Source organism: Dermochelys coriacea, chromosome 8 (genome assembly GCF_009764565.3).
Source record: "Dermochelys coriacea isolate rDerCor1 chromosome 8, rDerCor1.pri.v4, whole genome shotgun sequence".
In the NCBI taxonomy this organism is placed as follows: domain Eukaryota; kingdom Metazoa; phylum Chordata; order Testudines; family Dermochelyidae; genus Dermochelys; species Dermochelys coriacea.
In genome coordinates, this window is record NC_050075.1 from 61,046,609 (window position 1) to 61,055,719 (window position 9,111).

Below are 9,111 nucleotides of genomic sequence, written 5' to 3' on the forward strand. Positions count from 1 at the left end.
CTATGTATGGGGCGATGTCAGCAAACCCATAAAGTGCCTGAAACCACTATGGCTTGTTGCTAAAAGCAGCCAAGTCAGCAGGCCATAAAGTGGCCATGTAGCAAACTCAGCTTGAACAAGGCGAGGGGAGGAGGATTGGAGTGCCACAGAAAGGGCAGCTTGACCCAGCATCCTTCCTGACAAGAATTGTGTTGAAATTGCTGATAATGCATTTTAGATGAGCAGGATGTGCCCCAGGAATGTCTATTGGGCCCTCAAGGCTGCAAACTCTGGAAAAACCCACACCTGGTTAATCAATAATCAGAAGGAGCCCCTTGCTTGCCCATTGGAACTGCTTGCTTAACAAGTTTTCTTTAAGGGACATGTCATTCTATTACTAATGTATAAATACGGGGGAAAAGTTTGAAGTAATGGGACTCTTCGGGACTGGACGCTCCCTCTGGATGCATCTTGTGTTCCCCACCAGCAGACGGGCTGCCGCTGTGCCACTCGAGAGCCACACTCAGCTTCGGTAATTATCGAGGGGGGTTTTACTAACCTGTTGCAGACATGTGTAAGTGCTTGAGACTAAGTAAAGTTTAGCTTTAAGTGAAAGCACACGTGTTGTCCTGTTTGTGCCAGCCATCTATAGGTCGGACGGCCATGTCTCCCCAATTTATTTCCTGACATCACCTCGCACAGAGTAAAAGTTACTAAGAGCTTTGGGTTGAAAGAACCCCAGGTAACACCCATATAAGAAAAAAGACCCAAAAATTGGGACTGTCCCTATAAAATCAGGACATCTGGTCACCGTAACAATGTGAAAGAGCCCTCTGCTTCCAGAACCTTAGGTGGCTGGTAAAGTGGCAAGAAATCCAACCCCTACTTCATGCTGCAGCTATCCACCAATTGGAGGATGGACGTGCCATTCCAGAATGAGACTGTGTAGACTGTAGGAGGGCACTGCTGCTGCAGAGACACAGTCTCATGAGACACAGAGCTCAGGACTGGGAGCACCCCATCTGTGTGGTCCCTGGGAACCTGCAACCCGCTGCATGTGAGAATCATCCAGACCCCAAAAGGAAGGAGGCTACCCTGATCCACCATGACTAAGGAACTAATGGTGGCACACGGACTGTTCATTTGCTGATAAAGATGCTGGAGTGAGGTTGGGGTGAATCGCTATCGTCCAAAGACTGTAGCTCGTTTTTCCACCCAAAGGCAAGAGGTGAGAGCTTGGAACTAACTACTAAAAAAGGAAGCCTCCGCCACAAATGGCATATTTTCTGGTCCTGATTGTAGAAGTTAGATAAACTACTGCCAACCAAAGTCACATTTAATTTTGTAATGAAACACTTTATAAAGTTTCCATTCTACAAACATTTACACTAATAAAATTTTGCTCTCATTCTCTTCACAAGTAGTGGATGGAAAGTTAGCTTGTGCAGCTCAAAAGCTTGTCTCTCTCACCAACAGAAGTTGGTCCTATGTATATTACCTCCCCCATCTTGTCTTTCTGACATGACATAGTAATACAGGGAGCAAATATCTGAGTAAAAGATGCCAGTTTACACAGTAACTTTTCAGAGCAGAACTATATTTCATAGAATTCCAGGACTACCACCAAGCAGACACTGTACCTTGTCCCTCAGATGGGCCTGCAGTAACCTGAAAAGATCAGAACAAGGAAAACCAACAACTGTTCACCTGTGTTGGCACACACTGAACAAACTCGGCCTTCTCACACTTGGCAAATTAGTGAAGCACTAGATGCCAAGATAGTCTTGCAATAAGTTAAAATGTGAACATACCCTGTGTAATAATCTGAGGAGGAAAATCCTCTAGCTCAGAGGTGCTTAGCTGACTGCTAGAAAAACAGGTATTCTGGTAAATCAACTGCTAGGCATATTTAATCATAGCTTGAACATTAGTATGCGATCCCCATCACTGAGAGGAAGAAACAGCAGCAATGCTCAAACTAGGAAAGAATCAAACAGACCAAGCAAAAGATTTGACACAGATTCTACAATACAAGCAAAAGTATTAGCAACCACTTAACAGTTATTAGGCAGCATTTGTGATCAGCCCAGGAGCCAGATAGCTACTAACCCTTATATGTTACTCAGAATAATATAGGCCCTGGTTCAACAAAGTATTTATGCACAGGACTAACCACACGTGAGTATTCTCAATAAGCTCAATGGGACTACTCACATGCTTGAAGTTAGGCATGTGCTTAAGTTCTTGCTGAATCAGGACCTCTGTCGTCAGTCCTTCAGATGTCAAGAAGCTGCCCTATATAGTCTTCATTCTACATATGGTGGACCTGGGGAAAAAAAAATCATTGCTGAATGGATCAAGCCACTCTCGTGGTCTCACAAGACACCATAACTAAGAAAATCTCCATAAATGAGAGAAACCTAGGAATAGCTTTTCATCACACCATTTTCAATTATTTCTTTGTATTTTAAAAAGTCTTCTACTGGAAGGTGAACAGCAAACTTACTCATGAGTTACATGAGTGATCAAAACCAGGGACATGTAGTAGATGTACAGGTAAATGTTATAATCACTTTATGGTTTCTTTTGGCACAGCATTTTATATGCAGTTTGGTGCAGATGTAAGTGGTTCAAGACTTATAACTCAGAAGAAAGGTATGTTATTGGTATAATACATGAATATATTAATGTATGTATGTACTCATTCTGGCATTGCTATCTAAGGGTAGATACACTAGCAGCCATTTTAACAATTTGATATTTTACAGGAAGTGGCTGATGGGAATGAAAAAAGTTGAGACCCCCAGGATAAGTCATTCAATTCCATGCACATATTAGCATATAAATGTGTTTTAGCTGAGTGCAGCTCTTTGTGGCTTTAACTCTGGACCTATTATGGAGGGGGGAAAATAGCTTTAAATTTGGATCTCCTCTTCAGGCCACATCTGGACTTCAAAAAAAGGATTAGACAGTGAAGTGATACTAATTCATTGACTGTTTATAGCTGGGAGATTTTTAAAAAGTTAAAATGTTTAACGGAACAAAGATTTTCACTAAAAAAGGAGTGAGAGCAGTTAGGAGTGACATATGTGGAGGTTTACTTTCATTTTGAAGGTTTGTTTATGCGAGAAAACAGGAATGTGTAAGGAAGCCAAGCTTTCTTTGATGATTGGTTTCATAAATTTATTAGCTGAATCATAGACATGGAGACAGGATTGAAAGTTCATCAGCTATTGGCACTGAGATAGAAATGTTCTATTCCTTCTCTCTGTCTGTTTAAAGTCTGTGTGCTAAATCCCAACTCCTCTTCCTATTGCCAATGATTGCCTTTCTCCCAATGAGAATAAAACAAATCAGTAATAAAAAGGTAAAAATCAGAGGGCACACAACATATTGAAATAATGAAATAACCCTATGACAATTCATTTGGGAATCGATTTAAAGATATTTCTCATAATCAGAACCCTAATTATTTCCTCAACCTCCTATATGTAGTTCACCATCAAACCTGACAGAAAAAGTAGACCGTAGGCCAAAGCCATCCTGGTGCAACTTCAGTGGAGTTACAGAAGGAATTAATTTAGCCCCTTGAGTTTACTGTGTATGAACTACAACACCTGAAACCATTACCCACATATCAAATGTGACATAAAGGTAACTTTTGTTTGTCAATGAAGTTCTAATCAGGATTAAAACAACAGGATGCAATGCAAATAAAAAGGACAATGCAAATGATCCAGGGTTCGGCACCAAGGGGGAACATACACAAACAGCTTTCTTTTGTAAAATTGCCCTGTGTTTATTCAATAACTCAGATTAAAAAAATATATATAAAAAAGACCCCAGTCCCTGAGCCATACTACTTCCTGATTTGGTTAGGAAGAACACAACAAAATGAATCTGCCTTCAACAGGAGCATTATCTTCATGATCTCTTCAGAAAGCTGTTCACGTGGAACCTGCATCTTCTTCCTTTGTGCATTTGTTCCCTCCTGCTTCCCCTACTCCTTGAGGCCTACACTATGCTGGAAAACATTTACCACTTCAGTTGTACCAACAAACTGTCCTACTGTAGACACAGCTTAAACCAGCAAGTGTGCGCTTGTTTCAGTGTAACATACAAGTTCCCGGAGTGAATTAAGCTATTTTGGCGAAAGGTCTTTTTTGCCAGTATAACTGCATCTTCACTAGGATCTTTTGCTGGTATAGAAATATTGTAAAATGTCATATCCCTAACTGACAATACTATACCACCAAAAGTTTCCAGTTTCTAGCCCCTGGCCCGTATAACAAGGACCACCTGCTACAGCTGACAGAATCCAAAATAGAGCTGCCTTCCTTCAGCTCAAAAGAAGCCAGAAAGGAAGTAAAGCCAACTGCACTTTCTCCACAATAGCCAGTTGGTGGTACCTATGAACGAATCATTTCTCTAGTCACTTGGAAATTTCCTTATTGTGAAATGGTCACACACACTAGCCAGGAATGGCCTTCACAAACTAGCCAGAAATGGCCCTCACAGTTATTATAGCCAAATAGGTAGTATAATAACTGAGGTGGAGCATTTCCATTTCCCTCCCCCCTTTCTGTTTATTTTATTTGCCGTTTTAAAAACAGGACTTTTCCTTCTCCAATTTCTAGAGAAAAAATAACAAGGACAAAATGTGTCTTTTGAGATGCATAGTGTGCAATAAAATACTATAAAAGAGAGAAAGCTCTGTGTCTCTCTCTCTCCCTCTCTCAGAGGTAGGATCAGAAACAAACAAAACTTGAGATAAGCCATTTCTAGCCATGACTGACTCCATGCTGGATTTTTTCTGGATTAAGCATGTTTATTCTCATTCTTTAAATGAGGAAACATAAAAATGATGTTTTATTCTGAAAAAATAACTTTACAAAGATCTGTAGCTTGTCATAGATTCAAAGATTTAAGGGCAGAAGGGACCTTCTCGTCCAATGTCCTGCACACAGACCATACACCTTCATCCAGGGATTCCTGGAGCTAGTCCTATTTTAACTTGATTTTAACCAAGAAAGTTTCATTGGCTTCACTCCAGCTGAGGATGTAGCCCATAATCTCAATAAAGATTTGTTTTCTTTTTCCTTTAATTCACAAACAAATGTTGTTATAGTTTTTCTATGGCTTTGATATCCAGAGATAGAAATGCTAGAGTGCAAGCTGTTTTAGACCAGATTGTTCAGATTACTTTCCAGCTTTATAAGTGAACCATTACTTTTCTGGTTTCAGAGTAGCAGCCGTGTTAGTCTGTATTCGCAAAAAGAAAAGGAGTACTTGTGGCACCTTAGAGACTAACAAATTTATTAGAGCATAAGCTTTCGTGAGCTACAGCTCACTGCTTCACTGATTTTTGTTCTGTCTTTCCAGATACTATCTTCTGTGATGCAGGTCCAATGAATACAAAGTTTTAAATTATATATAAATTTAGATGGTCAAATTTAATCAAATGAGGTCAGAGGACAGATAACTCCCTGTGTTTTGAGGTTTTATGTGATTAACATGCATTATTAGAGTGGTTATTGGATCTTGTAGTATATAGTTCCTTCGCACATTTTCCTAAACACATACAGTACACCACATGTATAGATCAATATTGGTACATGCTTTAGATTGTAATATATTCTCTTTTGTGTAGAGAATAAATGGACACAAATCTGACATCAGGAATCATAACATTCAAAAACCAGTAGGAGAACACTTCAACCTCTCTGGTCACTCAGTAACAGACTTAAAGGTGGCAATTTTGCAATGGAAAAGCTTCAAAACAGACTCCAATGAGAAATTGCTGAACTGGAATTAATTTGCAAACTAGATATCATTAAGTTGGGCTTGAATAGAGACTGGGAGTGGCTGGGTCATTGCACAAATTGAATCTATTTCCTTATATTAAGTATCCTCACACCTTCTTGTCAACTGTCTGAAATGGGCCATCTTTATCATCACTACAAAAGTTTTCTTTTTCCTGCTGATAATAACTCACCTTAATTAATTAGCCTCTTAGAGTTGGTATGGCAACTTCCACCTTTTCATGTTCTCTGTCTTCTTACTATATGTTCCATTCTATGCATCTGATGAAATGGGCTGTAGCCCAGGAAAGCTTGTGCTCAAATAAATTTATTTGTCTCTAAGGTGCCACAAGTACTCTTTAAATACTATGCCTTATTTTTTTAATCCTTTCATAAAAATGCATATGGACTGCTTCTACTCTCCTGTTGAAATGTATGGGCCTGATCCAATATACATTTATAGTCATTAGGAGCCTTATTATTGACTTCAATGGGCAGCAGACCAGGACCCAGAAGGATCTTTTCAGCAAGGAAGAAACTGATTGTCACCACTTTGTGTATGACACTTTCACCGTTTCTGCTTTGTATTCATTTCAATGCAAAAAGTAAACAAGCAAAAAACAAAAACAACAAAAAACAACCCAAACTACTTTCTGTTCCAGTTATCTTGGGTGTTATAAACTCAGTAAGTACAACATTTTCAGAATGTGTGATTTTCAAATTGATGCTGGCATTTAAATAATTCTTTATTATTTATTTCAGATACAAATTAACTATATGAAGTAGCACCCATATGCAGGAGATAGTGGAATCTGGAAAAGGGAGCTGCAAGTGCAAGCAACAGGTGGATGTCTATTACATTTCTCTTACTAGAAGAATGCCATGAACACTTAATGATACCTACCATATGCAAAGATGTTCCAGTTACAAGTCCATATGACAAAATGAAGTCCACTCTGTTGCTCATGCCATATTTGAAGCACACAGAAACCCAACCTCTTTTATAGTCCCCACACATTCATTGATGTAATAATCAATACAAAATTATTTCTGAGTCATCTAAGCAGAGTACTTTCCTAATTTACATTCCAAACATCATTGTGGGACTTGCCCAACATGTTAGAGCTCTTAAATATGTATTTTTACAATCTTTCGATTTTGGAAGTTTATTTTTTGTTGCTTTTAAAATACAAAAAAATATGAATCTAATATCTTTATGCCAAATTTACACCATTTATGATGGCGTCTATGCCATAGTCTGCACTACGTGACTTAAGGTCCACCAGGAGTCATATGGCATAAGGAATATGGTATAACCCCTACAGAGGAGGCCCATGTCACCAGCCAGTCCAACTCAAAATGTGCCAGCTGGAGAAAGGACATGTCTCTGGCAGCTGGGAGCCAGCGGGGAAGATATCCTGGTTCAATGTATGCCTTGAGCTGCCATCTTTCAAATGAATACCCACTCTCCAGCACAGTGAACAAGGCTAGCACAGGGAGGTGAATGTATTCCCCTCTTCCTAAAGTTACCATTCTTTAAAAAAAAAAAAAAAAGTTTCATGCTAAGGGATTTCTTAGGTAAAGAGCAGTAACTGAATTTTCAGAATACATGTATGAAATCTTTTGTATGGCACTGGGGAAACCTGCCAGTCACACTCTAGGGATCAGCTTCACAAGCCCTGCTGCGCTTTATTGCCTTAATAAATTACTGAGCAACCAGTACATTCTGTCCCTCTAGTAATGTGTCTCCCTACTCTCCTAGTTAATTTCTTGAGCAGTTATGGAAAAAGTTGCAATCAAGCCTCTGTCAAAGAATAATGTGAAACACAAATATGGGGAGGAAAAATAAACATGATCAAAAATAAATTTTTGGAGCAACCTCGTGTCTGGCAACCAATAGCTTTGCTTTCCATGGATCAGGCCCAGTTTTGTGAGGTCTGGCATACTGAACCTCACTTAAACTAGTGTCGCACAAATTCATTTTGCCTCATTTCAACACTGCAAATTTCAAAGTTGGACTTTAACAATACTGGGTTTGCATTCCAATAAGAAGATACTATCTATACTGCTAATCTTGGAATCAAATGTGATGAAGTGTTCATGGGAGTAGGGGGGAAACAGCTCTAACTGAAACCTCCAAGGTTTGGCTTCACTGCATTAACTTTTCCTATGTGGAAAACTCTACACTCAAGCACTTAAGCCTATAGCATTTCTAAATTCTGCCTGCTCTCAGTCCCAGTGATTCTCCTAACCAGACCCCATGACGGTCTAAATGGATGTCCTGTTACATGTGGATAGTCAAGGTTAGACTGTATATAGATGGCATGTGACAGAGTGGAAGGAGCGAGTAGGTGAGCCTGCAATCTGATCACTTGAGGCTAATTAGTGCCCCAAGAGAAGCTGATTGAGGGTAATGGTCTAATCAGGCTAGAGGCTTAAGAACTCAATTGGCCCCATCAGCCCAGGGCTGATAAAATTAAAATTAAAATAAAATAAAGGCAGGCAGGCATTCACAGTCACACAGAGGGCTCAGAGTAGGGAGACCTCTGTTCCCCTCAAGTTCCTGCTGAGAGGGCCTAAACCTTGGCAAATACTGTAAATAGGTGGGAACATACGGGACTGTGGTGATACTGGTAAAGAGGACTTGAAATAAAGCTTCATTGAGAACATACCTGGAGGACTCTGTGCAGTTTCTGCAGGAAGAAGATGGGGGTGGAGCAGGGACCCTGTTACATGGTAGAAGAGAGAGGGACTACATTTCAACACTGATGAAAACAAAAAGCTTCAGATTTTACTGATTATTCTGAAGTTATTCATTTTGCTGATGCTCTTGTCCTGCTTTTTATTTTTTTTCCTCTTCCCTGAAACACTGCATCATGAACAACATGCACCTTCTTTTGGGTTATAGTTAAGGGAAAGTGCACCCACTTAAAAAAAAATGTTCGAGATCATAACTATGCAGTTGTCATAGGTTTGTACATTTTTCTGAAAGTTTCCAGTTTCATTATGAAATCTGAGCTACTGAAAGCCTTTTTGAAGCAAGGAAAACACAAACTATTACTTCCATAGACTGATACATTGCTCATGCTACACACCAGGTGTAATGAAGTAATCATAGCTGTCTTTTTAATCCTGCAATGTCAAAAAGAACAATGTCTTTTTTTTCATTTGCAAATGCAACTTCCCTTTTTAAATGAATGCTTTTTGCATTGTTAAATGTGCATTTGCAAAAGCCATGAGTTATAGCCCTTTAGCTAGCAAACGAAAAACTTGAAAGCCATCACACTGGCTTTGTTAAACAAAGAGAGAACTTTTCTGTCCATACTCTATG

The 9,111-nt window shown here is 39.4% G+C and overlaps 1 long non-coding RNA gene across 1 annotated transcript; it reads left to right on the forward strand.

The window, feature by feature from the left end:
- The first annotated feature begins 299 nt into the window (after window positions 1-299).
- LOC122455476 lies at window positions 300-6,843 on the forward strand. Its single transcript, XR_006273697.1, has 2 exons — window positions 300-511; window positions 6,543-6,843. It is a non-coding gene; the product is annotated as an uncharacterized LOC122455476 (long non-coding RNA).
- Window positions 6,844-9,111: the final 2,268 nt, after the last annotated feature.